This window comes from Cucumis melo, unplaced genomic scaffold (genome assembly GCF_025177605.1).
Source record: "Cucumis melo cultivar AY unplaced genomic scaffold, USDA_Cmelo_AY_1.0 utg000395l, whole genome shotgun sequence".
Lineage (NCBI taxonomy): Eukaryota > Viridiplantae > Streptophyta > Magnoliopsida > Cucurbitales > Cucurbitaceae > Cucumis > Cucumis melo.
This window is the reverse complement of record NW_026123959.1, coordinates 7501-15000: the sequence shown is the minus strand read 5'-3', so window position 1 is coordinate 15000 and position 7500 is coordinate 7501. Positions and strand designations below refer to the sequence as shown.

General features: G+C 30.4%; 4 non-coding genes across 4 annotated transcripts; 2 read left to right on the top strand and 2 right to left on the bottom strand.

Annotated features, from left to right (window-relative positions):
• Positions 1-606: 606 nt before the first annotated feature.
• TRNAT-GGU (transfer RNA threonine (anticodon GGU)) lies at positions 607-678 on the bottom strand. Its single transcript has one exon. It is a non-coding gene; the product is annotated as a tRNA-Thr (tRNA).
• A 1100-nt stretch (positions 679-1778) lies between these two features.
• On the top strand, positions 1779-1862 carry TRNAY-GUA (transfer RNA tyrosine (anticodon GUA)). Its single transcript has one exon. It is a non-coding gene; the product is annotated as a tRNA-Tyr (tRNA).
• Positions 1863-2181: 319 nt separating this feature from the next.
• Positions 2182-2255, top strand: TRNAD-GUC (transfer RNA aspartic acid (anticodon GUC)). Its single transcript has one exon. It is a non-coding gene; the product is annotated as a tRNA-Asp (tRNA).
• A 3079-nt stretch (positions 2256-5334) lies between these two features.
• On the bottom strand, positions 5335-5406 carry TRNAC-GCA (transfer RNA cysteine (anticodon GCA)). The gene has a single exon. It is a non-coding gene; the product is annotated as a tRNA-Cys (tRNA).
• Between the last annotated feature and the right edge of the window lie 2094 nt (positions 5407-7500).

Sequence of the window (7500 nt, the reverse complement as noted above, 5' to 3'; positions counted from 1 at the left end):
ACAGATTCCTGTGTGTGGAGTCCAAATAAATATGAAAATGAAATAAAAAAGATCCACTGTTCTAATTTCATCCTTATCGAATTTGAATATCAGAATAGTGGATATAGTCATGATTCAACGGGTTAGGTCCACTTACTTTTTATTTTTTTTTTTGTTGATTTCGAATCTTTATAATTGATTGGAATAATGAAAAATAGGAATATTTTGGAATTCAAGGAAACAACTTATGATGAGTCATTAGAATCATGATAGATTATTTGAATCTATTCTAAGGATTAGAATAGAATCTAGAATAAAATAATAGAATTTATATATTCTATAGAATAAGAAAATATATAAATTCTAGAATTAGAAATTCTAGAATCAAAATAATAAAAAAATGTGTCACTATATAATTTCTAATTTTGAGTTTCTAACTATAATTACTATTATATTATTCATTATAATAATAACTTGGTATAATTAAAGATAACTTTTTTATAAAAAAATGAAATTAAAATGATAGGGTTTGTACTTTTTTTATTACAAAAAAAAAAACAATATGTCGTCTATTCTCCCCTCAATCAAATATGAATACTACGGCTGGAGTTTTATGAAAAAAGCCAAAGCCCCTTATCGGATTTGAACCGATGACTTACGCCTTACCATGGCGTTACTCTACCACTGAGTTAAAAAGGCCTATTTGATTCAATTTCTGAGTCAGACACTAGCCACGATGAGTTGAGTGTATATAATTATTATAAATTATAAATAATAAGATATGTACATAAATATATCTTATCTACATAGTCGCTCATTGAGTAACGAAAAATTGGATTTATCTAATGAGTATAGGTAAAATAGTTTTTTGATATTGGATTTGATCAATGCAATGAATTGTTTCATCATACGACCGATCCCTAATTAAATTGATGAGCCCCATCCTAACGAAATGAATTTGATTCATACATGTACACACACGAATTGAACATAGATACATTCACCGAATCATTGATAAAGCAATTCTATTTGGCGAGAAAAAAATTTTCAATAACTTGTTGATCCCTATCCCCAGATTTCAAAATTTATCGTTTTTTAATTTCTTGGCTTAGTGTGAGATCGAAATATACCTAACCTAATCTTAACAATGAGTGAATCAATGAGTGAAAGTATGAGAAATGGAGTTTAATCCTGTTTATAGCATATGGCAGACCAATTCCCGAAGGGTACTAGCCTTCGTATTATTTAAATAAAAAAAGAATAAAATAAAAAAAGAATATTTTTTTTTCTAATATTTATTATTTTTGTTTATTTTAGAGGTTTCCTCTAATCACTACTAATCACTATTTTCATTTGATATTCTATAATATAAGTAATATAACTATATATTCCAATTTGCAAATTTATGTATATTATTTAAATGAAATAAATAAAAAAAAATGCAATTTAAAATAAAATAATTTCTATATAGAATTATATGGGGAATGGTGATTAGAATGAACGATTCATAAATAGAAATCACAAATAAAAAAATTTCGATGGAATAATGAAAGAAAGAAAAATACGTCGAATTGCATCATATTAGTCCATTATATTTATTTATATATTGACAATTTCAAAAAACTATTCATACTATGATCATAGTATGATGGCAGTCGGGCAAGTATGCCCCCATCGTCTAGTGGTCCAGGACATCTCTCTTTCAAGGAGGCAGCGGGGATTCGACTTCCCCTGGGGGTAGGGTACTACGAAAGGAAGTTGATCATGGATTATCAACAAGCTTGGAATTGATTCTTCCCGGGTCGATGCCCGAGCGGTTAATGGGGACGGACTGTAAATTCGTTGGCAATATGTCTACGCTGGTTCAAATCCAGCTCGGCCCAATATATCGCGTATCCACCATAAAATGATATAACCTATTTGTCCTTCTACAGAAATACTTGACTTGATATGAAAGAATAAAAAAAAAAAACTCTTTTTTTATTCATTGACAGATTGATAATCAATCAATTTTACAATAACGAAAAAATAAATATTAATCCATGCTTCTCACACTAAAGTCCATGTCTCCGCGCATATCAATCTATTACTTTATTACTCGCGTCTCTGTCTGGTAGAATATGACAATTCGAATCAAAAATCTACATAGAAAGGTTTGAAGGAAATTAAATCAACAACATATGTTGTACACTTTATTTCCCTGGGATTGTAGTTCAATTGGTCAGAGCACCGCCCTGTCAAGGCGGAAGCTGCGGGTTCGAGTCCCGTCAGTCCCGATGGATCCAAATCCAATAAAAAAAAAATACATCAATTAATCTCTTCCTTTCCTGTGAAAGAGAGAACAAATAACATAACTGAATTTTATTCCAAACGGGATCTCTCTTATTTTTTTTTCCACATTTTTCAACAAAAAAATATGGGAATTTTGATTTCTTCAACGAGTACTAATTGATGGGAGAAAGACATATGTGCCATATGTGAATTACCACAATTATTGGTAGCATCATATTCAGGATTCGAAGGCGTACTGGGTCTAGTTGATTACGCCCGATTTTTCTAATGAAATAGAGTACTATACGTTTCCGGAAAGCACATACATAAAGGGAATTTGGACGATACAAAATAAAGTTTACATAGTAAACTTTGATCTAATTTTTCGTCTGAAAGCAAAATATATCCGTTCTGGCTCCGATTTTTTGTAACCTCAATTAGTAAATTCAATTACTAATTTGAATTTGAAATAATCTATCTTATTAAAATTTAACACTTAACTTTTGATATATACGTCCCACTACTAATTCAAGGAAAGAGGATATTAATACAAACAAGGATCCCATCTATCTCTCTTAGTGAGGTAATTAAGAATTTTTGAAAGTTTAAGTTTCGTTTTTATTTCTTTTTTTTAAGAAGATTTTATAAGTACAAAAAAAGGAAGGAGTTTAGTTCGAACCTACCTCCTTTTCCTTTTTTGAATTTCGCTGCTATTCTTTGCTTGAGTTTGTTTATAAACAATGTAAGGGTAAAGGTAGTCTGATGAGACTTCATCAGATGATTGCATTGAATAAGAGGGCAGTAGATTATAGAAAAGAAAGAATGCAAAAAATTATAAATAAAAAAAAGTAACGAAATTCTTGATTGCATCAGGAATCCCATTTTGTTTAAATTCGGTATGGATAAAAGATCTTCCTATGTTATACTATTCAATTCTCGACGATGAATCGATTTGATAGCTCCGATATTGTTATTCATGATATTTTAATACGATTCGATATCATCGAGATGCAACGCATCCCCTTGAATTTACAAGCGAAACATTTATCATCTCTATGGGATTAAATCCCGAGTTATTGCGAATAAAAAATGAAACGATGATATTATGGAAGTAAATATTCTCGCATTTATTGCTACTGCACTGTTCATTCTAGTTCCGACCGCCTTTTTACTTATAATATACGTAAAAACAATCAGTCAAAGTGATTAATTTGAATTAACCTTGACGTTTTAGTTCTTATCAATGATTGAAGATAAGAAAAATGAAAAGCATTAAAATTTCGCGTCTTAAATGAAATTGGCGGACTAGAATTATCAGTATTCTACGAGAGAAGTATTCGATAAGATCCGATAGTATGGTAGAAAGAAATATATGAATCCTTCTACCATACTATCTATTATTGTTATTGAAGTGTATAAATATAAAATTGTACTCTATAAAAATAGAGGTTGAATATCGATCAATTTGAATATAGATGAATATACAATATATATCTTTCTATTTATATATAGATATCATATCAATTACATATATGTAATATTAATCTAATATACATAGTGGCCCAATTCTATTTCTTTGCTTCATAATTCATGTTGATTAGAATGAATCTGAAATCAAATAATCGAAAGGCCACTAATTTTTTTTTAGCATTCGAAAGAAGTAATTGATTGAGCAGTTGACAGATGATCCAGGAGTTCGGTTCCATGGGAACTTTTTATCTTCGGATTTCGAAAAGAATTAGCAAACCCCATTTTTATTTAACGTTTGAAGCATGATATGAAATGAGTTCCCTAAAACAAGAAAAAATCCTATTTTGAAAATAACTAAAATACTAATAATAATAAATAAAAGAAGTGGTAAGCACGTAATATGTGGGTGGCTACCCCGAGGTACTATCTTATTATGAGGTAGTATATTATTATGCGTAGTATCTCATTGGACAACCACTATGTCTATGTTCTTTCGTGTTGAAAGTATGGATCCACTTAAAAACTTATAATCCGAACTCTTTTTTTTTTTACTTTTCAAAATAAAAGAAAAAAAGTTTTGCAGAACGATCTATAAAATAAACCAAAAACAATACAGTTTTATTTTTCAATTAGTAGTACTTCTAGAGTCCACTTCTTCCCCATACTACGAGGGAAAGAGAAAATGTAAAGACTACCATTAAAGCAGCCCAAGCGAGACTTACCATATCCATGTGAATTATGTCCCCTATCTCTATGAATATAAAAGAATTATTCCATTATTGCTCACTAATAATTATTATTCACTAATAATAGTGGAATCACTAGCGCATAGTCAAAAAGAGATTCGGGCACAACACCATTGATGAAACAATACAAAAAATCGAATTATCCCAAGTTATTATATGATTTCTAGTATAATCGAAAAAATTCAGTACAAATAAATAAAAGAGGCAGAAAAACTCTTGGAAGTATCAAAAGAATGTTAGTAACATGTAGGAATAATAAGACCTAGTCTTTCTTTTGTTGTCCTGCATTTCATTACATTAAGTAAAAAGTCTCAAAATAGAGAATCAAGATAGTATCTATCACATAACCCTACTATTATTCCTTTCTCATTTGATCTAATCTTTACTGTCCCCCCGATTGTTTCATAGAGACAATCGGAAGATGGGATGGCCTATTACATGCGTGGTTAGAGCTTATCGAAAAGAAATAAGTTCTTTTTTTAAGATTAAAATAAAAAAAAAAGCCAATTATTCATTCAATATAATATTGATTGAATGCTCGAGTACTCAGATACTTTCATGAGTCCGTATATCAAGTATCTTCCTCCTTTCCGTAAGGAAAAATGAAATTATATTCCCTAATTCAAGACCCAATGAGTAGACACTACATTAGTAGTCGAAGGGCTATCATCTCAAGATTTAACGATTATTTTTCATTACTCTACTAAATTCTGGAAACGAAACCTATACGCAAGGATTTATAACATTTTAGAGAACCCCAACGATGCTTAGAATCAAGCAAATCTAAAGATGCTTTTCTTCTAAAAAAAATGATAAAGTTATATCAGCAAAACAGAAGAGGGTATTTTGATTCTTTTGTTTGTTGCTGAGGCGACACCCGGATTTGAACTGGGGAAAAAGGGATTTGCAGTCCCCCGCCTTACCGCTCGGCCATGCCGCCAAAACGATACAAAATATTGGATTGGCTCTATCTCTTAGATAGATAGTATCTTACAACACACAATATCTAAAACGAAAAACCGCAAAACTTTGCTTTTTCTATTGAAAAAAAAATGTGGATTTTCATTCACAAAAGCAAAAAATCAGGACAAATGGGAACCGTTAACTTTAACTATTGACTGTGAATTCATAAATGATTCTTGGATTGAAATTGCAAATTCGGTTTCCCTAATGATATAAGAAAACAATCCAAAAATGGATACCTTACCTAAATAAATAAAAATTGATAGATAACTAATCATTACTAATCCATCCGTATTGATTCGTTTCCATAACCATAAAAAAATCCTTATTAATGACAATTTTAATAGCGATTATGAGTATATGTAAACCCCAGAACATAAACGATTACTATTATCTAAATCTAATATCTTATATATATATAAGATGTTTATAGGAAATGTTCGGAATTCTGTTTTTAGAATTTTTTTTTCATTATCATTAAATAGAAAATATAAATTTTTGATAGAGTACGACATGTGATGTTCCCCATAGAACTGTAATAAAGGAGGCGATATATATAACTAACTATATATATATATCTGCACATGTTTATTAATAAATACAAGTCCTTATACATACTTCAATCGCATTCTACGAATTCTACTAAAAAAAATATAGGTATAGGTAAAATATCTCTCTTCTATGCGAATTTTTTTTAACAGTGAAATCTACGAAAAAGTTCCATGTTGTTAAATAAAAAAAATTCTATATTGTTTCTTCAGATCAAATCCCGAATCTATTTATAGTACCCAATCCGATTGGAATATCATAATAATGGTAGAAATTGACTCACTTTTGTTTTGATATAGATATTTTATACAAAACTCCATAATTCTAAATAGAATTTACCAATTCATTTGTAGTTGTTGCAAATTCCAATTTAATTTGAGTATCAAAGTCTCTTTATTCCTACGTTCATATGTATTTCATGCATTACATCTATTACACCTATGAAGTTAGGTAAAATTTCATGTGATTCAGTAAACATAATATAAATTCCATCATTGCTAGATCGATCCATTTTAAGCAAATAATGGGATTTTTTTTATAAATGGGAAATAAATAAAATGCTTGGGGGTGGAAATGAGAGAATGTCTACAATACCTGCGTTTAATCAGATACAATTTGAAGGGTTTTGTAGGTTCATTGATCATGGCTTAACAGAAGAACTTTCTAAGTTTCCAAAAATTGAAGATACAGATCAAGAAATTGAATTTCAATTATTTGTGGAAACATATAAATTGGTAGAACCATTGATAAAAGAAAGAGATGCTGTATATGAATCACTCACATATTCTTCTGAATTATACGTATCCGCAGGATTAATTTGGAAAACCCGTAGGGATATGCAAGAACAAACAATTTTGATTGGAAACATTCCTCTAATGAATTCCCTGGGAACTTCTATAGTAAATGGACTATACAGAATTGTCATCAGTCAAATATTGCAAAGCCCCGGTATCTATTACCGGTCAGAATTGGACCATAACGGAATTTCGGTCTATACCGGCACCATAATATCTGATTGGGGAGGAAGATTAGAATTAGAGATTGATCGAAAAGCAAGGATATGGGCTCGTGTGAGTAGGAAACAGAAAATATCTATTCTAGTTCTATCATCAGCTATGGGTTCGAATCTAAGAGAAATTCTCGAGAATGTTTGCTACCCTGAAATTTTTTTGTCTTTCCTGAATGATAAGGAGAAAAAAAAAATTAGATCAAAAGAAAATGCCATTTTGGAGTTTTATCAACAATTTTCTTGTGTAGGCGGAGATCCGGTATTTTCTGAATCCTTATGTAAGGAATTACAAAAGAAATTCTTTCAACAAAGATGTGAATTAGGAAGGATTGGTCGACGAAATCTGAACCAGAGACTTAATCTTGATATACCTGAGAACAATACATTTTTGTTACAGCGAGATATATTGGCAGCTGCAGATCATTTGATTGGACTTAAATTTGGAATGGGTACACTTGACGATATGAATCATTTGAAAAATAAACGGATTCGTTCTGTTGCGGATCTCTTACA